We start from the raw sequence: 24843 nt of genomic DNA, 5'->3' as shown, positions 1-24843 counted from the left end.
TACATGCTCAAAAAATTTTAACATTTCCATCTGAACTGGTACTGAAAGTGGAGACGGTTCCACAGTGTAGCTGTTATCACGTTTGCGGAACCATTTGGTTGGAACTTGCTCCTTCTGCTTGTCCAGGGGCGAGATTGCTCTCCTGTGTGAGGAAATAACAACTAAGAACAAACGAATTAGGAGCTGGAGTAGCCCATATATTGTGTAAAATGAGATATGGGTAACAGTTAACAGTTAACATGCAAAGCACAAAACCTGCTGACAAGGGTGGTGCTGTTGCTGTTTGGCGAACCGATCTCTGCCTAGCAGAAGCTGTACGCCAACTCTCCAACACTTCCTCCTACCTCCACCTGGACCATGACCCCACTACCGAATATCAAGTCGCCATTTGCAAGACTATCACTGACCTCGTATGAGAAGAGATTGAGTAAACTAGGACTGTCGTCTCTTGAATTCGGAAGAATGAGAGGGGATCTCATTAAGCATGCAAAATTATTACAGGGTTTGATCGGTTGGATGCTGGGAGAATGTTTCCCTTGACTGGGAAGTCTAGAACCAGGGGCCACAGCCTCAGGATAAAGGTTAGGCCATTCAGGACTGAGAGGAGAAGAAATTTCTTCACACAGAGGGTGGTGAATCTTTGGAATTCTCTACCCCAGAGGGCTGTGGAGGCTCAGTCATTGCGTATGTTCAAAACAGAAGTCGGTAGATTTCTGACTGGTAAGGGCATCAAGAGATATGGCGATAGGGCCGGTGAATGGAATTGAGGCAGGAGATCAGCCATGATCTCATAGAATCCCCTACACTTGCTTAAAAATCTGTTCCATTATCTCTTTTTTCCAGTTCTGACGAAAGGTTATCGACCTGAAACGTTAACTCTGTTTCTCTCTTCGCAGAAGCTGCCTGACCTGCTGAGTATCTCCAGCATTTTCTGTTTCAATTCAGATTTCCAGCTTCTGCAGTATTTTCTCAGTTCGCATTTCTTTCATTGTGCAAAACAAGGTTATCGCTCAATTAATGACGCTTTGAAAGCAACATAAAAGTTTAACAAAATAAATACCGCCCAACGTGGGAGCTCGAACCCACGACCTTGAGATTAAGAGTCTCATGTTCGACTGACTGAGCTAGCCGCGCCTGTTGAAACTACATTTCATTGTCGCTGATTGCAGTCAGGTACCTGGTGGCTCCGGCCCGGTCACAACAGCATGTTTGAGCCGCATTTCTGCAAACTACGAAACAAGTTCTCCAGAAGCCCAAGGCGTATAAGGAACTCAAGCAGCAATAATCCCTTTCATTAACCACAGGGGTTCAGGCAATTTTCTGATCGCAAAACACTTTAGTCCTTGTCAATATATCTTGTCTATTTCCCGGAGATTCCCGATTCTGTCTTTCTCTCTGGCTCTGTTTATTGTGTCTGTGGCCACCTGCGGGTTGATTTTGAAGGAATACCTGTGTTTGTGTCTGCTTGTTACGTTAAACAAATGAGGGCATCAGGCGCCTCTGTGCATGACACTGAGGAATGAGGAGAAGGCAGGAGGAATGAAACAGTGTTTGTGAAACGTGTGTATATAAAAACAGCGCGTTTTTGATTGTAGGACCTCGTGGCGCAACGGTAGCGCGTTTGATTTCAGATCAGAAGGCTGCGTGTTCAAATCACGTCGGGGTCACTGTTTTTCCGGGTAATTCCAGAATTGTTGTTTTCTTTGCCGTTTCACAATAACCAGACACTTGCTCCAACGACTGTCTCACTCTTTCCCCAGTGTCAGGGAGAGAAGCGCCACAATTCCTCATTTATTTAATGTGACAAAACACAAGCACAGGTATTCGCTCAAAATCAACCTGCAGGTGGTCACACAGAATAAACAGAGCCAGAGAGACAGGCAGAATCGGGAAACACCGGCAAATAGACGAGAGATATTGACAAGGTGAGAAAGCGCTTTGCGATCAGAAAATTGCCTGAATCCCTGTGGTTAATGAAAGGGCTTTTGAAGCTTGATTTCCTTACACACCTTGGAATTCAGGTGAACCTGGTTCATGGTTTGCAGAACAAGTTAAACGCCTGGGTTAAACCAGAGGAAAGGAAATTCGACAGTTTAATGAGTTTGAAAGGAACATTTTTGACTTGTGCAGTTCGGTCAGAGAAATGCCAGTGAAAGGAAATCATTGCAGAAAGAGCGATTCTGTAGTGTCCCTTCTGTCTGAACAGTGCTTTCTCGATGCTCAATTCAGCAGAGGTTTCCGTAGTGTAGCGGTTATCACGTTCGCCTCACACGCGAAAGGTCCCCGGTTCGAGACCGGGCGGAAACATTATTTTTCTGTGAAATAAATTTAACAGGTTTCTTGTGTCAGAAGCAACGAACAATTTAAAGCAGGCTCCTAAAATACACAGTGCGTAAATTCTGATAGGGTATAAATCTTCGTCAATGAATAAACTTTCACAAATTATTAAAGTTAAATTACTCAACTTTCGACTGTCCCTTACTGTGAGCTTTTATTTCATTCTGCAAAACAACGCTTTCGGTTAATGAATGTTGATTAAAACAATTAAACCACTAAACTACCAGAACACACATTAAAGAGTTGATCACAATTGCTGATATTTCTTATCTTTTTTCTGGTGTTTTTTCAGCTCTTGGTCCTTTTCAGCTCCTGACTGCGGATATTCCTCTGATTAAACGTGAACAAACTGAAATATCTCGCAGCCCCGGCCTCGGTTAATACCAACAGATCTAAGCCGCATTTCAGGCCCGAAAACAAACCCATTAATTATTCGCTTGTCCCCAGCTCCAGAGCTCAGATTGATACTGCCCATCCCTGGAGCTGCAAGATAATAGGGACCCGGGACAAACCTCCCCATACATCGAGTACAAGCTCAGGAAAACCCCGGGGGAGATGATATCCCGGTCACTGAGCCTTCAACAGCATTGAACAAGCACCCGGACGGAAACGTTCTTCATGTGGAAGTGATGAGATGCAGAAATTAATGGAGCAAGTCAGGATGGCCGAGCGGTCTAAGGCGCTGCGTTCACGTCGCAGTCTCCTCTGACAGTCTTTACTTTTAATTACCAAGCGGAACTCATTTATTTTCACACCACTGTCAAGCACTTTGGGACATCCCTTAAAAGTGGGATTCAGCAGTTCACCTGCTCCATTCACATAGAAACATAGAAGATAGGAGCAGGAGTAGGCCATTCGGCCCGTCGAGCCTGCTCCGCCATTTAATGAGATCATGGCTGATCATCCACATTCAGTACCCTGTCCCTGCTTTCTCCCCATATCCCGTTATCTCTTTAGCCTTAAGAAATATATCTAACTCCTTCTTGAATATATTTAATGAATTGGCCTCAACTGCCTTCTGTGGTACAGAATTCAAGAGGTTCACCACTCTCTGGGTGAAGAAATTCCTCCTCATCTCAGCCCTAAGTGGCTTACCCCTTATCCTTAGACTGTGACCGCTGGTTCTGGATTCCCGCACCATCGGGATCATTCTTCCTGCATCTAGTGTGTCTAGTCCTGTTAGAATTTTGTAAGTTTCAATGAGATCCCCTCTCGTTCTTCTAAACTCTAGCGAATATAAGCCAAATCATCTCAATCTGTCTTCATACGTCATTCCTGCCATCCCATGTATCAGTCTGGTGAATCTTCGCTGCACTCCCTCCATGGCAAGAACATCCTTCCTCAGATAAGGTGACCAAAGCTGCACACAATACTCAAGGTATGGTCTCACCAAGGCCTTGTACAACTGCAGCAAGACATCCTTGCTCCTGTACTCGAAACCTCTCACTATAAAGGCCAACATTTGCCTTCTTAACCACCTGCTGCACCTGCATGCTTACCTTCAGCGATTGGTGTACACGGACACCCAGGTCTCATTGCAGTTCCCCTTTTCCCAATCTATTGACATTCTGATAATAAGCTGTCTTCCTGTTTTTGCCACCAAAGTTGATAACCTCACATTTTTCCACATTATACTGCATCTGCCATGCTTCTGCTAAATCACCTAACCTGTCCATATCATACTGGAGTTTCTCTGCATCCTCCTCACAGCACACATGCCCACCCAGCTTTGTGTCGTCTGCAAACTTGGAGTTATTATATCTAGTTCAACCTTCTAGATCATTAATATATATTGTGAGTAGCTGGGGTCCTAGCACTTATCCCTGCCCTACCCCACGAGTAACTGCCTGCCACTTGGAAAAAAACCCGTTTAGACATACTCTTTGCTTCCTGTCTGCCAACCAGTTATCTATCCAAGTCAGTACCTTACCCCCGATCCCATGTGCTTTAACTTTGCACACCAATCTCTTATGTGGGACCTTATCGAAAGCCTTCTGAAAGTCCAAATACACCACATCCGCTGGTTCTCCCTTATCTATTCTACCAGTTACATCCTCAAAAAATTTTAACATTTCCATCTGACCTGGTACTGAAAGTGGAGACGGTTCCCCAGTGTAGCTGTTATCACGTTTGCGGAACCATTTGGTTGGAACTTGCTCCTTCTGCTTGTCCAGGGGCGAGATTGCTCTCCTGTGTGAGGAAATAACAACTAAGAACAAACGAATTAGGAGCTGGAGTAGCCCATATATTGTGTAAAATGAGATATGGGTAACAGTTAACAGTTAACATGCAAAGCACAAAACCTGCTGACAAGGGCGGTGCTGTTGCTGTTTGGTGAACCGACCGCTACCTAGCAGAAGCTGTACGCCAACTCTCCAACACCTCCTCCTACCTCCACCTGGACCATGACCCCACTACCGAATATCAAGTCACCATTTGCAAGACTTTCACTGACCTCGTATGAGAAGAGATTGAGTAAACTAGGACTGCAGTCTCTTGAATTCGGAAGAATGAGAGGGGATCTCATTAAGCATGCAAAATTATTACAGGGTTTGATCGGTTGGATGCTGGGAGAATGATTCCCTTGGCTGGGAAGTCTAGAACCAGGGGCCACAGCCTCAGGATAAAGGTTAGGCCATTCAGGACTAAGAGGAGAAGACATTTCTTCACACAGAGGGTGGTGAATCTTTGGAATTCTCTACCCCAGAGGGCTGTGGAGGCTCAGTCATTGCGTATGTTCAAAACAGAAGTCGGTAGATTTCTGACTGGTAAGGGCATCAAGAGATATGGCAATAGGGCCGGTGAATGGAATTGAGGCAGGAGATCAGCCATGATCTCATAGAATCCCCTACAGTTGCTTAAAAATCTGTTCCATTACCTCTTTTTTCCAGTTCTGACGAAAGGTTATCGACCTGAAACGTTAACTCTGTTTCTCTCTTCGCAGAAGCTGCCTGACCTGCTGAGTATCTCCAGCACTTACTGTTTCAATTCAGATTTCCAGCTTCTGCAGTATTTTCTCAGTTCGCATTTCTTTCATTGTGCAAAACAAGGTTATCGCTCAATTAATGACGCTTTGAAAGCAACATAAAAGTTTAACAAAATAAATACCGCCCAACGTGGGAGCTCGAACCCACGACCCTGAGATTAAGAGTCTCATGTTCTACCGACTGAGCTAGCCGCGCCTGTTGAAACAGCATTTCATTGTCGCTGATTGCAGTCAGGTACCTGGTGGCTCCGGCCCGGTCACAACAGCATGTTTGAGCCGCATTTCTGCAAACTACGAAACAAGTTCTCCAGAAGCCCAAGGCGTATAAGGAACTCAAGCAGCAATAATCCCTTTCATTAACCACAGGGGTTCAGGCAATTTTCTGATCGCAAAACGCTTTAGTCCTTGTCAATATATCTTGTCTATTTCCCGGAGATTCCCGATTCTGTCTTTCTCTCTGGCTCTGTTTATTGTGTCTGTGGCCACCTGCGGGTTGATTTTGAAGGAATACCTGTGTTTGTGTCTGCTTGTTACGTTAAACAAATGAGGGCATCAGGCGCCTCTGTGCATGACACTGAGGAATCAGGAGAAGGCAGGAGGAATGAAACAGTGTTTGTGGAACGTGTGTATATAAAAACAGCGTGGTTTTGATTGTAGGGCCTCGTGGCGCAACGGTAGCGCGTCTGACTCCAGATCAGAAGGCTGCGTGTTCAAATCACGTCGGGGTCACTGTTTTTCCGGGTAATTCCAGAATTATTGTTTTCTTTGCCGTTTCACAATAACCAGACACTTGCTCCAAAGACTGTCTCACTCTTTCCCCAGTGTCAGGGAGAGAAGCGCCACAATTCCTCATTTATTTAATGTGACAAAACACAAGCACAGGTATTCGCTCAAAATCAACCTGCAGGTGGTCACACAGAATAAACAGAGGCAGAATCGGGAAACACCGGCAAATAGACGAGAGATATTGACAAGGTGAGAAAGCGCTTTGCGATCAAAAAATTGCCTGAATCCCTGTGGTTAATGAAAGGGCTTTTGAAGCTTGATTTCCTTACACACCTTGGAATTCAGGTGAACCTGGTTCATGGTTTGCAGAACAAGTTAAACGCCTGGGTTAAACCAGAGGGAAGGAAATTCGACAGTTTAATGAGTTTGAAAGGAACATTTTTGACTTGTGCAGTTCGGTCAGAGAAATGCCAGTGAAAGGAAATCATTGCAGAAAGAGCGATTCTGTAGTGTCCCTTCTGTCTGAACAGTGTTTTCTCGATGCTCAATTTAGCAGAGGTTTCCGTAGTGTAGCGGTTATCACGTTCGCCTCACACGCGAAAGATCCCCGGTTCGAGCCCGGGCGGAAACATTATTTTTCTGTGAAATAAATTTAACAGGTTTCTTGTGTCAGAAGCAACGAACAATTTAAAGCAGACTCCTAAAATACACAGTGCGTAAATTCTGATAGGGTATAAATCTTCGTCAATGAATAAACTTTCACAAATTATTAAAGTTAAATTACTCAACTTTCGACTGTCCCTTACTGTGAGCATTTATTTCATTCTGCAAAACAACGCTTTCGGTTAATGAATGTTGATTAAAACAATTAAACCACTAAACTACCAGAACACACATTAAAGAGTTGATCACAATTGCTGATATTTCTTATCTTTTTTCTGGTGTTTTTTCAGCTCTTGGTCCTTTTCAGCTCCTGACTGCGGATATTCCTCTGATTAAACGTGAACAAACTGAAATATCTCGCAGCCCCGGCCTCGGTTAATACCAACAGATCTAAGCCGCATTTCAGGCCCGAAAACAAACCCATTAATTATTCGCTTCTCCCCAGCTCCAGAGCTCAGATTGATACTGCCCATCCCTGGAGCTGCAAGATAATAGGGACCCGGGACAAACCTCCCCATACACCGAGCACAAGCTCAGGAAAACCCCGGGGGAGATGATATCCCGGTCAGTGAGCCTTCAACAGCATTGAACAAGCACCCGGACGGAAACGTTCTTCATGTGGAAGTGATGAGATGCAGAAATTAATGAAGCGAGTTAGGATGGCCGAGCGGTCTAAGGCGCTACGTTCAGCTCGCAGTCTCTTCTGAAGGCGTGGGTTCGAATCCCACTTCTGACAGTCTTTACTTTTAATTATCAAGCGGAACTCATTTATTTTCACACCACTGTCAAGCACTTTGGGACATCCCTTAAAAGTGGGATTCAGCAGTTCACCTGCTCCATTCACATAGAAACATAGAAGATAGGAGCAGGAGTAGGCCATTCGTCCCCTCGAGCCTGCTCCGCCATTTAATGAGATCATGGCTGATCATCCACATTCAGTACCCTGTCCCTGCTTTCTCCCCATATCCCGTTATCTCTTTAGCCTTAAGAAATATATCTAACTCCTTCTTGAATATATTTAATGAATTGGCCTCAACTGCCTTCTGTGGTACAGAATTCAACAGGTTCACCACTCTCTGGGTGAAGAAATTCCTCCTCATCTCAGCCCTAAGTGGCTTACCCCTTATCCTTAGACTGTGACCCCTGGTTCTGGACTCCCGCACCATCGGGATCATTCTTCCTGCATCTAGTGTGTCTAGTCCTGTTAGAATTTTGTAAGTTTCAATGAGATCCCCTCTCGTTCTTCTAAACTCTAGCGAATATAAGCCAAATCATCTCAATCTGTCTTCATACGTCATTCCTGCCATCCCGTGTATCAGTCTGGTGAATCTTCGCTGCACTCCCTCCATGGCAAGAACATCCTTCCTCAGATAAGGTGACCAAAGCTGCACACAATACTCAAGGTATGGTCTCACCAAGGCCTTGTACAACTGCAGCAAGACATCCTTGCTCCTGTACTCGAAACCTCTCACTATAAAGGCCAACATTTGCCTTCTTAACCACCTGCTGCACCTGCATGCTTACCTTCAGCGATTGGTGTACACGGACACCCAGGTCTCATTGCAGTTCCCCTTTTCCCAAACTATTGACATTCTGATAATAAGCTGTCTTCCTGCTTTTGCCACCAAAGTTGATAACCTCACATTTATCCACATTCTACTGCATCTGCCATGCTTCTGCTAAATCACCTAACCTGTCCATATCATACTGGAGTTTCTCTGCATCCTCCTCACAGCACACATGCCCACCCAGCTTTGTGTCGTCTGCAAACTTGGAGTTATTATATCAAGTTCAACCTTCTAGATCATTAATATATATTGTGAGTAGCTGGGGTCCTAGCACTTATCCCTGCCCTACCCCACGAGAAACTGCCTGCCACTTGGAAAAATACCCGTTTAGACATACTCTTTGCTTCCTGTCTGCCAACCAGTTCTCTATCCAAGTCAGTACCTTACCCCCGATCCCATGTGCTTTAACTTTGCACACCAATCTCTTATGTGGGACCTTATCGAAAGCCTTCTGAAAGTCCAAATACACCACATCCACTGGTTCTCCCTTATCTATTCTACCAGTTACATCCTCAAAAAATTTTAACATTTCCATCTGACCTGGTACTGAAAGTGGAGACGGTTCCACAATGTAGCTGTTATCACGTTTGCGGAACCATTTGGTTGGAACTTGCTCCTTCTGCTTGTCCAGGGGCGAGATTGCTCTCCTGTGTGAGGAAATAACAACTAAGAACAAACGAATTAGGAGCTGGAGTAGCCCATATATTGTGTAAAATGAGATATGGGTAACAGTTAACAGTTAACATGCAAAGCACAAAACCTGCTGACAAGGGTGGTGCTGTTGCTGTTTGGTGAACCGACCGCTACCTAGCAGAAGCTGTACGCCAACTCTCCAACACCTCCTCCTACCTCCACCTGGACCATGACCCCACTACCGAATATCAAGTCACCATTTGCAAGACTGTCACTGACCTCGTATGAGAAGAGATTGAGTAAACTAGGACTGCAGTCTCTTGAATTCGGAAGAATGAGAGGGGATCTCATTAAGCATGCAAAATTATTACAGGGTTTGATCGGTTGGATGCTGGGAGAATGTTTCCCTTGGCTGGGAAGTCCAGAACCAGGGGCCACAGCCTCAGGATAAAGGTTAGGCCATTCAGGACTGAGAGGAGAAGAAATTTCTTCACACAGAGGGTGGTGAATCTTTGGAATTCTCTACCCCAGAGGGCTGTGGAGGCTCAGTCATTGCGTATGTTCAAAACAGAAGTCGGTAGATTTCTGACTGGTAAGGGCATCAAGAGATATGGCAATAGGGCCGGTGAATGGAATTGAGGCAGGAGATCAGCCATGATCTCATAGAATCCCCTACAGTTGCTTAAAAAACTGTTCCATTACCTCTTTTTTCCAGTTCTGACGAAAGGTTATCGACCTGAAACGTTAACTCTGTTTCTCTCTTCGCAGAAGCTGCCTGACCCGCTGAGTATCTCCAGCATTTTCTGTTTCAATTCAGATTTCCAGCTTCTGCAGTATTTTCTCAGTTCGCATTTCTTTCATTGTGCAAAACAAGGTTATCGCTCAATTAATGACGCTTTGAAAGCAACATAAAAGTTTAACAAAATAAATACCGCTCAACCTGGGAGCTCGAACCCGCGACCCTGAGATTAAGAGTCTCATGCTTTACCGACTGAGCTAGCCGGGCCTGTTAAAACTGTATTTCATTGTCGCTGATTGCAGTCAGGTACCTGGTGGCTCCGGCCCGGTCACAACAGCATGTCTGAGCCGCATTTCTGCAAACTACGAAACAAGTTCTCCAGAAGCCCAAGGCGTATAAGGAACTCAAGCAGCAATAATCCCTTTCATTAACCACAGGGGTTCAGGCAATTTTCTGATCGCAAAACGCTTCAGTCCTTGTCAATATATCTTGTCTATTTCCCGGAGATTCCCGATTCTGTCTTTCTCTCTGGCTCTGTTTATTGTGTCTGTGGCCACCTGCGGGTTGATTTTGAAGGAATACCTGTGTTTGTGTCTGCTTGTTACGTTAAACAAATGAGGGCATGAGGCGCCTCTGTGCATGACACTGAGGAATCAGGAGAAGGCAGGAGGAATGAAACAGTGTTTGTGGAACGTGTGTATATAAAAACAGCGCGGTTTAGATTGTAGGACCTCGTGGCGCAACGGTAGCGCGTCTGACTCCAGATCAGAAGGCTGCGTGTTCAAATCACGTCGGGGTCACTGTTTTTCCGGGTAATTCCAGAATTATTGTTTTCTTTGCCGTTTCACAATAACCAGACACTTGCTCCAAAGACTGTCTCACTCTTTCCCCAGTGTCAGGGAGAGAAGCGCCACAATTCCTCATTTATTTAATGTGACAAAACACAAGCACAGGTATTCGCTCAAAATCAACCTGCAGGTGGTCACACAGAATAAACAGAGCCAGAGAGACAGGCAGAATCGGGAAACACCGGCAAATAGACGAGAGATATTGACAAGGTGAGAAAGCGCTTTGCGATCAGAAAATTGCCTGAATCCCTGTGGTTAATGAAAGGGCTTTTGAAGCTTGATTTCCTTACACACCTTGGAATTCAGGTGAACCTGGTTCATGGTTTGCAGAACAAGTTAAACGCCTGGGTTAAACCAGAGGGAAGGAAATTCGACAGTTTAATGAGTTTGAAAGGAACATTTTTGACTTGTGCAGTTCGGTCAGAGAAATGCCAGTGAAAGGAAATCATTGCAGAAAGAGCGATTCTGTAGTGTCCCTTCTGTCTGAACAGTGCTTTCTCGATGCTCAATTAAGCAGAGGTTTCCGTAGTGTAGCGGTTATCACGTTCGCCTCACACGCGAAAAGTCCCCGGTTCGAGCCCGGGCGGAAACATTATTTTTCTGTGAAATAAATTTAACAGGTTTCTTGTGTCAGAAGCAACGAACAATTTAAAGCAGACTCCTAAAATACACGGTGCGTAAATTCTTATAGGGTATAAATCTTCGTCAATGAATAAACTTTCACAAATTATTAAAGTTAAATTACTCAACTTTCGACTGTCCCTTACTGTGAGCATTTCTTTCATTCTGCAAAACAACGCTTTCGGTTAATGAATGTTGATTAAAACAATTAAACCACTAAACTACCAGAACACACATTAAAGAGTTGATCACAATTGCTGATATTTCTTATCTTTTTTCTGGTGTTTTTTCAGCTCTTGGTCCTTTTCAGCTCCTGACTGCGGATATTCTTCTGATTAAACGTGAACAAACTGAAATATCTCGCAGCCCCGGCCTCGGTTAGTACCAACAGATCTAAGCCGCATTTCAGGCCTGAAAACAAACCCATTAATTATTCGCTTTTCTCCAGCTCCAGAGCTCAGATTGTTACTGCCCATCCCTGGAGCTGCAAGATACCAGGGATCCGGGACAAACCTCCCCATACACCGAGCACAAGCTCAGGAAAACCCCGGGGGAGATGATATCCCGGTCACTGAGCCTTCAGCAGCATTGAACAAGCACCCGGACGGAAACGTTCTTCATGTGGAAGTGATGAGATGCAAAATTAACTCAACAAGTCAGGATGGCCGAGCGGTCTAAGGCGCTGCGTTCAGGTCGCAGTCTCCTCTGGAGGCGTGGGTTCGAATCCCACTTCTGACAGTCTTTACTTTTAATTACCACGCGGAACTCATTTATTTTCACACCACTGTCAAGCACTTTGGGACATCCCTTAAAAGTGGGATTCAGCAGTTCACCTGCTCCATTCACATAGAAACATAGAAGATAGGAGCAGGAGTAGGCCATTCGGCCACTCGAGCCTGCTCCGCAATTTAATGAGATCATGGCTGATCATCCACATTCAGTACCCTGTCCCTGCTTTCTCCCCATATCCCTTTATCTCTTTAGCCTTAAGAAATATATCTAACTCCTTCTTGAATATATTTAATGAATTGGCCTCAACTGCCTTCTGTGGTACAGAATTCAACAGGTTCACCACTCTCTGGGTGAAGAAATTCCTCCTCATCTCAACCCTATGTGGCTTACCCCTTATCCTTAGGCTGTGACTGCTGGTTCTGGATTCCCGCACCATCGGGATCATTCTTCCTGCATCTAGCGTGTCTTGTCCTGTTAGAATTTTGTAAGTTTCAATGAGATCCCCTCTCGTTCTTCTAAACTCTAGCGAATATAAGCCTAATCATCTCAATCTGTCTTCATACGTCATTCCTGCCATCCCATGTATCAGTCTGGAGAATCTTCGCTGCACTCCCTCCATGGCAAGAACATCCTTCCTCAGATAAGGTGACCAAAGCTGCACACAATACTCAAGGTATGGTCTCACTAAGGCCTTGTACAACTGCAGCAAGACATCCTTGCTCCTGTACTCGAAACCTCTCACTGAAAAGGCCAACATTTGCCTTCTTAACCACCTGCTGCACCTGCAGGCTTACCTTCAGCGATTGGTGCACACGGACACCCAGGTCTCATTGCAGTTCCCCTTTTCCCAATCTATTGACATTCTGATAATAAGCTGTCTTCCTGTTTTTGCCACCAAAGTTGATAACCTCACATTTATCCACATTATACTGCATCTGCCATGCTTCTGCTAAATCACCAAACCTGTCCATATCATACTGGAGGTTCTCTGCATCATCCTCACAGCACACATGCCAACCCAGCTTTGTGTCGTCTGCAAACTTGGAGTTATTACATCTAGTTCAACCTTCTAGATCATTAATATATATTGTGAGTAGCTGGGGTCCTAGCACGTATCCCTGCCCTACCCCACTAGTAACTGCCTGCCACTTGGATAAAGGCCCGTTTAGACATACTCTTTGCTTCCTGTCTGCCAACCAGTTCTCTATCCAAGTCAGTATCTTACACCCGATCCCATGTGCTTTAACTTTGCACGCCAATCTATTATGTGGGACCTTATCGAAAGCCTTCTGAAAGTCCAAATACACCACATCCACTGGTTCTCCCTTATCTATTCTACCAGTTACATCCTCAAAATTTTTTAACATTTCCCTCTGACCTGGTACTGAAGGGGGAGACGGTTCCACAGTGTAGCAGTTATCACGTTTGCGGAATCATTTTGTTGGAACTTGCTCCTTCTGCTTGTCCAGGGGCGAGATTGCTCTCCTGTGTGAGGAAATAACAACTAAGAACAAAAGAATTAGGAGCTGGAATAGCCCATATATTGTGTAAAATGAGATATGGTTAACAGTTAACAGTTAACATGCAAAGCACAAAACCTGCTGACAAGGGTGGTGCTGTTGCTGTTTGGCGAACCGACCTCTACCTAGCGGAAGCTGTACGCCAACTCTCCAACACCTCATCCTACCTCCGCCTGGACCATGACCCCACTACCGAATATCAAGTCACCATTTGCAAGACTGTCACTGACCTCGTATGAGAAGAGATTGAGTAAACTAGGCCTGCAATCTCTTGAATTCGGAAGAATGAGAGGGGATCTCATTAAGCATGCAAAATTATTACAGGGTTTGATCGGTTGGATGCTGGGAAAATGTTTCCCTTGGCTGGGGAGTCTAGAACCAGGGGCCACAGCCTCAGGATAAAGGTTAGGCCATTCAGGACTGAGAGGAGAAGAAATTTCTTCACACAGAGGGTGGTGAATCTTTGGAATTCTCTACCCCAGAGGGCTGTGGAGGCTCAGTCATTGGGTATGTTCAAAACAGAAGTCGGTAGATTTCTGACTGGTAAGGGCTTCAAGGGATATGGCGATAGGGCCGGTGAATGGAATTGAGGCAGGAGATCAGCCATGATCTCATAGAATCCCCTACACTTGCTTAAAAATCTGTCCCATTACCTCTTTTTACCAGTTCTGACGAAAGGTTATCGACCTGAAACGTTAACTCTGTTTCTCTCTTCGCAGAAGCTGCCTGACCTGCTGAGTATCTCCAGCATTTTCTGTTTCAATTCAGATTTCCAGCATCTGCAGTATTTTCTCAGTTCGCATTTCTTTCATTGTGCAAAACAAGGTTATCGCTCAATTAATGACGCTTTGAAAGCAACATAAAAGTTTAACCAAATAAATACCGCCCAACGTGGGGCTCGAACCCACGACCCTGAGATTAAGAGTCTCATGCTCTACCGACTGAGCTAGCCGGGCCTGTTAGAGCTGTATTGCATTGTCGCTGATTGCAGTCAGGTACCTGGTGGCTCCGGCCCGGTCACAACAGCATGTCTGAGCCGCGTTTCTGCAAACTGCGAAACAAGTTCTCCAGAAGCCCAAGGCGTATAAGGAACTCAAGCAGCAAAATCCCTTTCATTAACCACAGGGGTTCAGGCAATTTTCTGATCGCAAAGCGCTTTAGTCTTTGTCAATATCTCTTGTCTATTTCCCGGAGATTCCCGATTCTGTCTTTCTCTCTGGCTCTGTTTATTGTGTCTGTGGCCACCTGCGGGTTGATTTTGAAGGAATACCTGTGTTTGTGTCTGCTTGTTACGTTAAACAAATGAGGGCATCAGGCGCTTCTGTGCATGACAATGAGGAACCAGGAGAAGGCAGGAGGAATGAAACAGTGTTTGTGGAACGTGTGCATATAAAAAAACGCGGGTTAAGCAGAGGTTTCTGTAGTGTAGCGGTTATCACGTTTGCCTCACACGCGAAAAGTTCCCGGGTCGAGCCCGGGCGGAAACTTTATTTTTCTGTGAAATAAATTTAACAGGTTTCTTGTGTCAGAAGCAACGAACAATTTAAAGCAGACTCCTAAAATACACGGTGCGTAAATTCTTATAGGGTATAAATCTTAGTCAATGAATAAACTTTCACAAATTATTAAAGTTAAATTACTCAACTTTCGACTGTCCCTTACTGTGAGCATTTCTTTCATTCTGCAAAACAACGCTTTCGGTTAATGAATGTTGATTAAAACAATTAAACCACTAAACTACCAGAACACACATTAAAGAGTTGATCACAATTGCAGATATTTCTTATCTTTTTTCTGGTGTTTTTTCAGCTCTTGGTCCTTTTCAGCTCCTGACTGCGGATATTCTTCTGATTAAACGTGAACAAACTGAAATATCTCGCAGCCCCGGCCTCGGTTAGTACCAACAGATCTAAGCCGCATTTCAGGCCTGAAAAGAAACCCATTAATTATTCGCTTTTCTCCAGCTCCAGAGCTCAGATTGTTACTGCCCATCCCTGGAGCTGCAAGATACCAGGGATCCGGGACAAACCTCCCCATACACCGAGCACAAGCTCAGGAAAACCCCGGGGGAGATGATATCCCGGCCACTGAGCCTTCAACAGCATTGAACAAGCACCCGGACGGAAACGTTCTTCATGTGGAAGTGATGAGATGCAAAAATTAACTCAACAAGTCAGGATGGCCGAGCGGTCTAAGGCGCTGCGTTCAGGTCGCAGTCTCCTCTGGAGGCGTGGGTTCGAAACCCACTTCTGACAGTCTTCACTTTTAATTACCACGCGGAACTCATTTATTTTCACACCACTGTCAAGCACTTTGGGACATCCCTTAAAAGTGGGATTCAGCAGTTCACCTGCTCTATTCACATAGAAACATAGAAGATAGGAGCAGGAGTAGGCCATTCGGCCACTCGAGCCTGCTCCGCAATTTAATGAGATCATGGCTGATCATCCACATTCAGTACCCTGTCCCTGCTTTCTCCCCATATCCCTTTATCTCTTTCGCCTTAAGAAATATATCGAACTCCTTCTTGAATATATTTAATGAATTGGCCTCAACTGCCTTCTGTGGTACAGAATTCAACAGGTTCACCACTCTCTGGGTGAAGAAATTCCTCCTCATCTCAACCCTATGTGGCTTACCCCTTATCCTTAGACTGTGACTGCTGGTTCTGGATTCCCGCACCATCGGGATCATTCTTCCTGCATCTAGCGTGTCTTGTCCTGTTAGAATTTTGTAAGTTTCAATGAGATCCCCTCTTGGTCTTCTAAACTCTAGCGAATATAAGCCTAATCATCTCAATCTGTCTTCATACGTCATTCCTGCCATCCCATGTATTAGTCTGGAGAATCTTCGCTGCACTCCCTCCATGGCAAGAACATCCTTCCTCAGATAAGGTGACCAAAGCTGCACACAATACTCAAGGTATGGTCTCACTAAGGCCTTGTACAACTGCAGCAAGACATCCTTGCTCCTGTACTCGAAACCTCTCACTGAAAAGGCCAACATTTGCCTTCTTAACCACCTGCTGCACCTGCAGGCTTACCTTCAGCGATTGGTGCACACGGACACCCAGGTCTCATTGCAGTTCCCCTTTTCCCAATCTATTGACATTCTGATAATAAGCTGTCTTCCTGTTTTTGCCACCAAAGTTGATAACCTCACATTTATCCACATTATACTGCATCTGCCATGCTTCTGCTAAATCACCTAACCTGTCCATATCATACTGGAGGTTCTCTGCATCCTCCTCACAGCACACATGCCAACCCAGCTTTGTGTCGTCTGCAAACTTGGAGTTATTACATCTAGTTCAACCTTCTAGATCATTAATATATATTGTGAGTAGCTGGGGTCCTAGCACGTATCCCTGCCCTACCCCACTAGTAACTGCCTGCCACTTGGATAAAGGCCCGTTTAGACATACTCTTTGCTTCCTGTCTGCCAACCAGTTCTCTATCCAAGTCAGTATCTTACACCCGATCCCATGTGCTTTAACTTTGCACGCCAATCTATTATGTGGGACCTTATCGAAAGCCTTCTGAAAGTCCAAATACACCACATCCACTGGTTCTCCCTTATCTATTCTACCAGTTACATCCTCAAAAATTTTTAACATTTCCATCTGACCTGGTACTGAAAGTGGAGACGGTTCCACAGTGTAGCAGTTATCACGTTTGCGGAATCATTTTGTTGGAACTTGCTCCTTCTGCTTGTCCAGGGGCGAGATTGCTCTCCTGTGTGAGGAAATAACAACTAAGAACAAAAGAATTAGGAGCTGGAATAGCCCATATATTGTGTAAAATGAGATATGGGTAACAGTTAACAGTTAACATGCAAAGCACAAAACCTGCTGACAAGGGTGGTGCTGTTGCTGTTTGGCGAACCGACCTCTACCTAGCGGAAGCTGTACGCCAACTCTCCAACACCTCATCCTACCTCCGCCTGGACCATGACCCCACTACCGAATATCAAGTCCCCATTTGCAAGACTGTCACTGACCTCGTATGAGAAGAGATTGAGTAAACTAGGCCTGCAATCTCTTGAATTCGGAAGAATGAGAGGGGATCTCATTAAGCATGCAAAATTATTACAGGGTTTGATCGGTTGGATGCTGGGAAAATGTTTCCCTTGGCTGGGGAGTCTAGAACCAGGGGCCACAGCCTCAGGATAAAGGTTAGGCCATTCAGGACTGAGAGGAGAAGAAATTTCTTCACACAGAGGGAGGTGAATCTTTGGAATTCTCTACCCCAGAGGGCTGTGGAGGCTCAGTCATTGGGTATGTTCAAAACAGAAGTCGGTAGATTTCTGACTGGTAAGGGCTTCAAGGGATATGGCGATAGGGCCGGTGAATGGAATTGAGGCAGGAGATCAGCCATGATCTCATAGAATCCCCTACACTTGCTTAAAAATCTGTCCCATTACCTCTTTTTACCAGTTCTGACGAAAGGTTATCGACCTGAAACGTTAACTCTGTTTCTCTCTTCGCAGAAGCTGCCTGACCTGCTGAGTAGCTCCAGCATTTTCTGTTTCAATTCAGATTTCCAGCATCTGCAGTATTTTCTCAGTTCGCATTTCTTTCATTGTGCAAAACAAGGTTATCGCTCAATTAATGACGCTTTGAAAGCAACATAAAAGTTTAACCAAATAAATACCGCCTAACGTGGGGCTCGAACCCACGACCCTGAGATTAAGAGTCTCATGCTCTACCGACTGAGCTAGCCGGGCCTGTTAGAGCTGTATTTCATTGTTGCTGATTGCAGTCAGGTACCTGGTGGCTCCGGCCCGGTCACAACAGCATGTCTGAGCCGCGTTTCTGCAAACTGCGAAACAAGTTCTCCAGAAGCCCAAGGCGTATAAGGAACTCAAGCAGCAAAATCCCTTTCATTAACCACAGGGGTTCAGGCAATTTTCTGATCGCAAAGCGCTTTAGTCTTTGTCAATATCTCTTGTCTATTTCCCGGAGATTCCCGATTCTGTCTTTCTCTCTGGCTCTGTTTATTGTGTCTGTGGCCACCTGCGGGTTGATTTTGAAGGAATACCTGTGTTTGTGTCTGCTTGTTACGTTAAACAAATGAGGGCATCAGGCGCTTCTGTGCATGACAATGAGGAACCAGGAGAAGGCAGGAGGAATGAAACAGTGTTTGTGGAACGTGTGCATATAAAAAAAGCGCGGGTTAAGCAGCGGTTTCTGTAGTGTAGCGGTTATCACGTTTGCCTCACACGCGAAAGGTCCCCGGGTAGAGCCCGGGCGGAAACTTTATTTTTCTGTGAAATAAATTTAACAGGTTTCTTGTGTCAGAAGCAACGAACAATTTAAAGCAGACTCCTAAAATACACGGTGCGTAAATTCTTATAGGGTATAAATCTTAGTCAAAGAATAAACTTTCACAAATTATTAAAGTTAAATTACTCAACTTTCGACTGTCCCTTACTGTGAGCATTTCTTTCATTCTGCAAAACAACGCTTTCGGTTAATGAATGTTGATTAAAACAATTAAACCACTAAACTACCAGAACACACATTAAAGAGTTGATCACAATTGCAGATATTTCTTATCTTTTTTCTGGTGTTTTTTCAGCTCTTGGTCCTTTTCAGCTCCTGACTGCGGATATTCTTCTGATTAAACGTGAACAAACTGAAATATCTCGCAGCCCCGGCCTCGGTTAGTACCAACAGATCTAAGCCGCATTTCAGGCCTGAAAAGAAACCCATTAATTATTCGCTTTTCTCCAGCTCCAGAGCTCAGATTGTTACTGCCCATCCCTGGAGCTGCAAGATACCAGGGATCCGGGACAAACCTCCCCATACACCGAGCACAAGCTCAGGAAAACCCCGGGGGAGATGATATCCCGGCCACTGAGCCTTCAACAGCATTGAACAAGCACCCGGACGGAAACGTTCTTCATGTGGAAGTGATGAGATGCAAAAATTAACTCAACAAGTCAGGATGGCCGAGCGGTCTAAGGCGCTGCGTTCAGGTCGCAGTCTCCTCTGGAGGCGTGGGTTCGAAACCCACTTCTGACAGTCTTCACTTTTAATTACCACGCGGAACTCATTTATTTTCACACCACTGTCAAGCACTTTGGGACATCCCTTAAAAGTGGGATTCAGCAGTTCACCTGCTCTATTCACATAGAAACATAGAAGATAGGAGCAGGAGTAGGCCATTCGGCCACTCGAGCCTGCTCCGCAATTTAATGAGATCATGGCTGATCATCCACATTCAGTACCCTGTCCCTGCTTTCTCCCCATATCCCTTTATCTCTTTAGCCTTAAGAAATATATCGAACTCCTTCTTGAATATATTTAATGAATTGGCCTCAACTGCCTTCTGTGGTACAGAATTCAACAGGTTCACCACTCTCTGGGTGAAGAAATTCCTCCTCATCTCAACCCTATGTGGCTTACCCCTTATCCTTAGACTGTGACCGCTGGTTCTGGATTCCCGCACCATCGGGATCATTCTTCCTGCATCTAGCGTGTCTTGTCCTGTTAGAATTTTGTAAGTTTCAATGAGATCCCCTCTCGTTCTTCTAAACTCTAGCGAATATAAGCCTAATCATCTCAATCTGTCTTCATACGTCATTCCTGCCATCCCATGTATCAGTCTGGAGAATCTTCGCTGCACTCCCTCCATGGCAAGAACATCCTTCCTCAGATAAGGTGACCAAAGCTGCACACAATACTCAAGGTATGGTCTCACTAAGGCCTTGTACAACTGCAGCAAGACATCCTTGCTCCTGTACTCGAAACCTCTCACTGAAAAGGCCAACATTTGCCTTCTTAACCACCTGCTGCACCTGCAGGCTTACCTTCAGCGATTGGTGCACATGGACACCCAGGTCTCATTGCAGTTCCCCTTTTCCCAATCTATTGACATTCTGATAATAAGGTGTCTTCCTGTTTTTGCCACCAAAGTTGATAACCTCACATTTATCCACATTATACTGCATCTGCCATGCTTCTGCTAAATCACCTAACCTGTCCATATCATACTGGAGGTTCTCTGCATCCTCCTCACAGCACACATGCCAACCCAGCTTTGTGTCGTCTGCAAACTTGGAGTTATTACATCTAGTTCAACCTTCTAGATCATTAATATATATTGTGAGTAGCTGGGGTCCTAGCACGTATCCCTGCCCTACCCCACTAGTAACTGCCTGCCACTTGGATAAAGGCCCGTTTAGACATACTCTTTGCTTCCTGTCTGCCAACCAGTTCTCTATCCAAGTCAGTATCTTACACCCGATCCCATGTGCTTTAACTTTGCACGCCAATCTATTATGTGGGACCTTATCGAAAGCCTTCTGAAAGTCCAAATACACCACATCCACTGGTTCTCCCTTATCTATTCTACCAGTTACATCCTCAAAAATTTTTAACATTTCCATCTGACCTGGTACTGAAAGTGGAGACGGTTCCACAGTGTAGCAGTTATCACGTTTGCGGAATCATTTTGTTGGAACTTGCTCCTTCTGCTTGTCCAGGGGCGAGATTGCTCTCCTGTGTGAGGAAATAACAACTAAGAACAAAAGAATTAGGAGCTGGAATAGCCCATATATTGTGTAAAATGAGATATGGGTAACAGTTAACAGTTAACATGCAAAGCACAAAACCTGCTGACAAGGGTGGTGCTGTTGCTGTTTGGCGAACCGACCTCTACCTAGCGGAAGCTGTACGCCAACTCTCCAACACCTCATCCTACCTCCGCCTGGACCATGACCCCACTACCGAATATCAAGTCCCCATTTGCAAGACTGTCACTGACCTCGTATGAGAAGAGATTGAGTAAACTAGGCCTGCAATCTCTTGAATTCGGAAGAATGAGAGGGGATCTCATTAAGCATGAAAAATTATTACAGGGTTTGATCGGTTGGATGCTGGGAAAATGTTTCCCTTCGCTGGGGAGTCTAGAACCAGGGGCCACAGCCTCAGGATAAAGGTTAGGCCATTCAGGACTGAGAGGAGAAGAAATTTCTTCACACAGAGGGTGGTGAATCTTTGGAATTCTCTACCCCAGAGGGCTGTGGAGGCTCAGTCATTGGGTATGTTCAAAACAGAAGTCGGTAGATTTCTGACTGGTAAGGGCTTCAAGGGATATGGCGATAGGGCCGGTGAATGGAATTGAGGCAGGAGATCAGCCATGATCTCATAGAATCCCCTACACTTGCTTAAAAATCTGTCCCATTACCTCTTTTTACCAGTTCTGACGAAAGGTTATCGACCTGAAACGTTAACTCTGTTTCTCTCTTCGCAGAAGCTGCCTGACCTGCTGAGTATCTCCAGCATTTTCTGTTTCAATTCAGATTTCCAGCATCTGCAGTATTTTCTCAGTTCGCATTTCTTTCATTGTGCAAAACAAGGTTATCGCTCACTTAATGACGCTTTGAAAGCAACATAAAAGTTTAACCAAATAAATACCGCCCAACGTGGGGCTCGAACCCACGACCCTGAGATTAAGAGTCTCATGCTCTACCGACTGAGCTAGCCGGGCCTGTTAGAGCTGTATTGCATTGTCGCTGATTGCAGTCAGGTACCTGGTGGTTCCGGCCCGGTCACAACAGCATGTCTGAGCCGCGTTTCTGCAAACTGCGAAACAAGTTCTCCAGAAGCCCAAGGCGTATAAGGAACTCAAGCAGCAAAATCCCTTTCATTAACCACAGGGGTTCAGGCAATTTTCTGATCGCAAAGCGCTTTAGTCTTTGTCAATATCTCTTGTCTATTTCCCGGAGATTCCCGATTCTGTCTTTCTCTCTGGCTCTGTTTATTGTGTCTGTGGCCACCTGCGGGTTGATTTTGAAGGAATACCTGTGTTTGTGTCTGCTTATTACGTTAAACAAATGAGGGCATCAGGCGCTTCTGTGCATGACAATGAGGAATCAGGAGAAGGCAGGAGGAATGAAACAGTGTTTGTGGAACGTGTGCATATAAAAAAAGCGCGGGTTAAGCAGAGGTTTCTGTAGTGTAGCGGTTATCACGTTTGCCTCACAGGCGAAAAGTCCCCGGGTCGAGCCCGGGCGGAAACTTTATTTTTCTGTGAAATAAATTTAACAGGTTTCTTGTGTCAGAAGCAACGAACAATTTAAAGCAGACTCCTAAAATACACGGTGCGTAAATTCTTATAGGGTATAAATCTTCGTCAATGAATAAACTTTCACAAATTATTAAAGTTAAATGACTCAACTTTCGACTGTCCCTTACTGTGAGCATTTCTTTCATTCTGCAAAACAACGCTTTCGGTTAATGAATGTTGATTAAAACAATTAAACCACTAAACTACCAGAACACACATTAAAGAGTTGATCACAATTGCTGATATTTCTTATCTTTTTTCTGGTGTTTTTTCAGCTCTTGCTCCTTTTCAGCTCCTGACTGCGGATATTCTTCTGATTAAACGTGAACAAACTGAAATATCTCGCAGCCCCGGCCTCGGTTAGTACCAACAGATCTAAGCCGCATTTCAGGCCTGAAAACAAACCCATTAATTATTCGCTTTTCTCCAGCTCCAGAGCTCAGATTGTTACTGCCCATCCCTGGAGCTGCAAGATACCAGGGATCCGGGACAAACCTCCCCATACACCGAGCACAAGCTCAGGAAAACCCCGGGGGAGATGATATCCCGGCCACTGAGCCTTCAACAGCATTGAACAAGCACCCGGACGGAAACGTTCTTCATGTGGAAGTGATGAGATGCAAAAATTAACTCAACAAGTCAGGATGGCCGAGCGGTCGAAGGCGCTGCGTTCAGGTCGCAGTCTCCTCTGGAGGCGTGGGTTCGAATCCCACTTCTGACAGTCTTTACTTTTAATTACCACGCGGAACGCATTTATTTTCACACCACTGTCAAGCACTTTGGGACATCCCTTAAAAGTGGGATTCAGCAGTTCACCTGCTCCATTCACATAGAAACATAGAAGATAGGAGCAGGAGTAGGCCATTCGGCCACTCGAGCCTGCTCCGCAATTTAATGAGATCATGGCTGATCATCCACATTCAGTACCCTGTCCCTGCTTTCTCCCCATATCCCTTTATCTCTTTAGCCTTAAGAAATATATCTAACTCCTTCTTGAATATATTTAATGAATTGGCCTCAACTGCCTTCTGTGGTACAGAATTCAACAGGTTCACCACTCTCTGGGTGAAGAAATTCATCCTCATCTCAACCCTATGTGGCTTACCCCTTATCCTTAGACTGTGACTGCTGGTTCTGGATTCCCGCACCATCGGGATCATTCTTCCTGCATCTAGCGTGTCTTGTCCTGTTAGAATTTTGTAAGTTTCAATGAGATCCCCTCTCGTTCTTCTAAACTCTAGCGAATATAAGCCTAATCATCTCAATCTGTCTTCATACGTCATTCCTGCCATCCCATGTATCAGTCTGGAGAATCTTCGCTGCACTCCCTCCATGGCAAGAACATCCTTCCTCAGATAAGGTGACCAAAGCTGCACACAATACTCAAGGTATGGTCTCACTAAGGCCTTGTACAACTGCAGCAAGACATCCTTGCTCCTGTACTCGAAACCTCTCACTGAAAAGGCCAACATTTGCCTTCTTAACCACCTGCTGCACCTGCAGGCTTACCTTCAGCGATTGGTGCACACGGACACCCAGGTCTCATTGCAGTTCCCCTTTTCCCAATCTATTGACATTCTGATAATAAGCTGTCTTCCTGTTTTTGCCACCAAAGTTGATAACCTCACATTTATCCACATTATACTGCATCTGCCATGCTTCTGCTAAATCACCTAACCAGTCCATATCATACTGGAGGTTCTCTGCATCCTCCTCACAGCACACATGCCAACCCAGCTTTGTGTCGTCTGCAAACTTGGAGTTATTACATCTAGTTCAACCTTCTAGATCATTAATATATATTGTGAGTAGCTGGGGTCCTAGCACGTATCCCTGCCCTACCCCACTAGTAACTGCCTGCCACTTGGATAAAGGCCCGTTTAGACATACTCTTTGCTACCTGTCTGCCAACCAGTTCTCTATCCAAGTCAGTATCTTACACCCGATCCCATGTGCTTTAACTTTGCACGCCAATCTATTATGTGGGACCTTATCGAAAGCCTTCTGAAAGTCCAAATACACCACATCCACTGGTTCTCCCTTATCTATTCTACCAGTTACATCCTCAAAAAATTTTAACATTTCCATCTGACCTGGTACTGAAAGTGGAGACGGTTCCACAGTGTAGCAGTTATCACGTTTGCGGAATCATTTTGTTGGAACTTGCTCCTTCTGCTGGTCCAGGGGCGAGATTGCTGTCCTGTGTGAGGAAATAACAACTAAGAACAAAAGAATTAGGAGCTGGAATAGCCCATATATTGTGTAAAATGAGATATGGGTAACAGTTAACAGTTAACATGCAAAGCACAAAACCTGCTGATAAGGGTGGTGCTGTTGCTGTTTGGCGAACCGACCTCTACCTAGCGGAAGCTGTACGCCAACTCTCCAACACCTCA

General features: G+C 45.0%; 14 non-coding genes across 14 annotated transcripts; 10 read left to right on the top strand and 4 right to left on the bottom strand.

Moving 5' to 3' along the window:
- Window positions 1–2234: 2234 nt before the first annotated feature.
- On the top strand, window positions 2235–2307 carry trnav-cac (transfer RNA valine (anticodon CAC)). The gene has a single exon. It is a non-coding gene; the product is annotated as a tRNA-Val (tRNA).
- Window positions 2308–5445: 3138 nt separating this feature from the next.
- trnak-cuu (transfer RNA lysine (anticodon CUU)) lies at window positions 5446–5519 on the bottom strand. The gene has a single exon. It is a non-coding gene; the product is annotated as a tRNA-Lys (tRNA).
- A 461-nt stretch (window positions 5520–5980) lies between these two features.
- On the top strand, window positions 5981–6052 carry trnaw-cca (transfer RNA tryptophan (anticodon CCA)). Its single transcript has one exon. It is a non-coding gene; the product is annotated as a tRNA-Trp (tRNA).
- A 555-nt stretch (window positions 6053–6607) lies between these two features.
- Window positions 6608–6680, top strand: trnav-cac (transfer RNA valine (anticodon CAC)). Its single transcript has one exon. It is a non-coding gene; the product is annotated as a tRNA-Val (tRNA).
- Window positions 6681–10380: 3700 nt separating this feature from the next.
- Window positions 10381–10452, top strand: trnaw-cca (transfer RNA tryptophan (anticodon CCA)). Its single transcript has one exon. It is a non-coding gene; the product is annotated as a tRNA-Trp (tRNA).
- A 567-nt stretch (window positions 10453–11019) lies between these two features.
- trnav-cac (transfer RNA valine (anticodon CAC)) lies at window positions 11020–11092 on the top strand. The gene has a single exon. It is a non-coding gene; the product is annotated as a tRNA-Val (tRNA).
- Window positions 11093–11776: 684 nt separating this feature from the next.
- On the top strand, window positions 11777–11859 carry trnal-cag (transfer RNA leucine (anticodon CAG)). The gene has a single exon. It is a non-coding gene; the product is annotated as a tRNA-Leu (tRNA).
- A 2397-nt stretch (window positions 11860–14256) lies between these two features.
- trnak-cuu (transfer RNA lysine (anticodon CUU)) lies at window positions 14257–14329 on the bottom strand. The gene has a single exon. It is a non-coding gene; the product is annotated as a tRNA-Lys (tRNA).
- Window positions 14330–15545: 1216 nt separating this feature from the next.
- trnal-cag (transfer RNA leucine (anticodon CAG)) lies at window positions 15546–15628 on the top strand. Its single transcript has one exon. It is a non-coding gene; the product is annotated as a tRNA-Leu (tRNA).
- Window positions 15629–18025: 2397 nt separating this feature from the next.
- trnak-cuu (transfer RNA lysine (anticodon CUU)) lies at window positions 18026–18098 on the bottom strand. Its single transcript has one exon. It is a non-coding gene; the product is annotated as a tRNA-Lys (tRNA).
- Window positions 18099–18557: 459 nt separating this feature from the next.
- trnav-cac (transfer RNA valine (anticodon CAC)) lies at window positions 18558–18630 on the top strand. Its single transcript has one exon. It is a non-coding gene; the product is annotated as a tRNA-Val (tRNA).
- A 685-nt stretch (window positions 18631–19315) lies between these two features.
- trnal-cag (transfer RNA leucine (anticodon CAG)) lies at window positions 19316–19398 on the top strand. The gene has a single exon. It is a non-coding gene; the product is annotated as a tRNA-Leu (tRNA).
- Window positions 19399–21795: 2397 nt separating this feature from the next.
- Window positions 21796–21868, bottom strand: trnak-cuu (transfer RNA lysine (anticodon CUU)). The gene has a single exon. It is a non-coding gene; the product is annotated as a tRNA-Lys (tRNA).
- Window positions 21869–23085: 1217 nt separating this feature from the next.
- trnal-cag (transfer RNA leucine (anticodon CAG)) lies at window positions 23086–23168 on the top strand. The gene has a single exon. It is a non-coding gene; the product is annotated as a tRNA-Leu (tRNA).
- The last annotated feature ends 1675 nt before the right edge of the window (window positions 23169–24843 follow it).

The sequence above is a fragment of the Somniosus microcephalus genome, unplaced genomic scaffold (genome assembly GCF_052327205.1).
Source record: "Somniosus microcephalus isolate GS21.2 unplaced genomic scaffold, FLI_Smic_1.0 unresolved_chr4, whole genome shotgun sequence".
Lineage (NCBI taxonomy): Eukaryota > Metazoa > Chordata > Chondrichthyes > Squaliformes > Somniosidae > Somniosus > Somniosus microcephalus.
The sequence above is the reverse complement of the archived record's forward strand: the minus strand, read 5'-3'. Positions and strand labels throughout refer to the sequence as shown.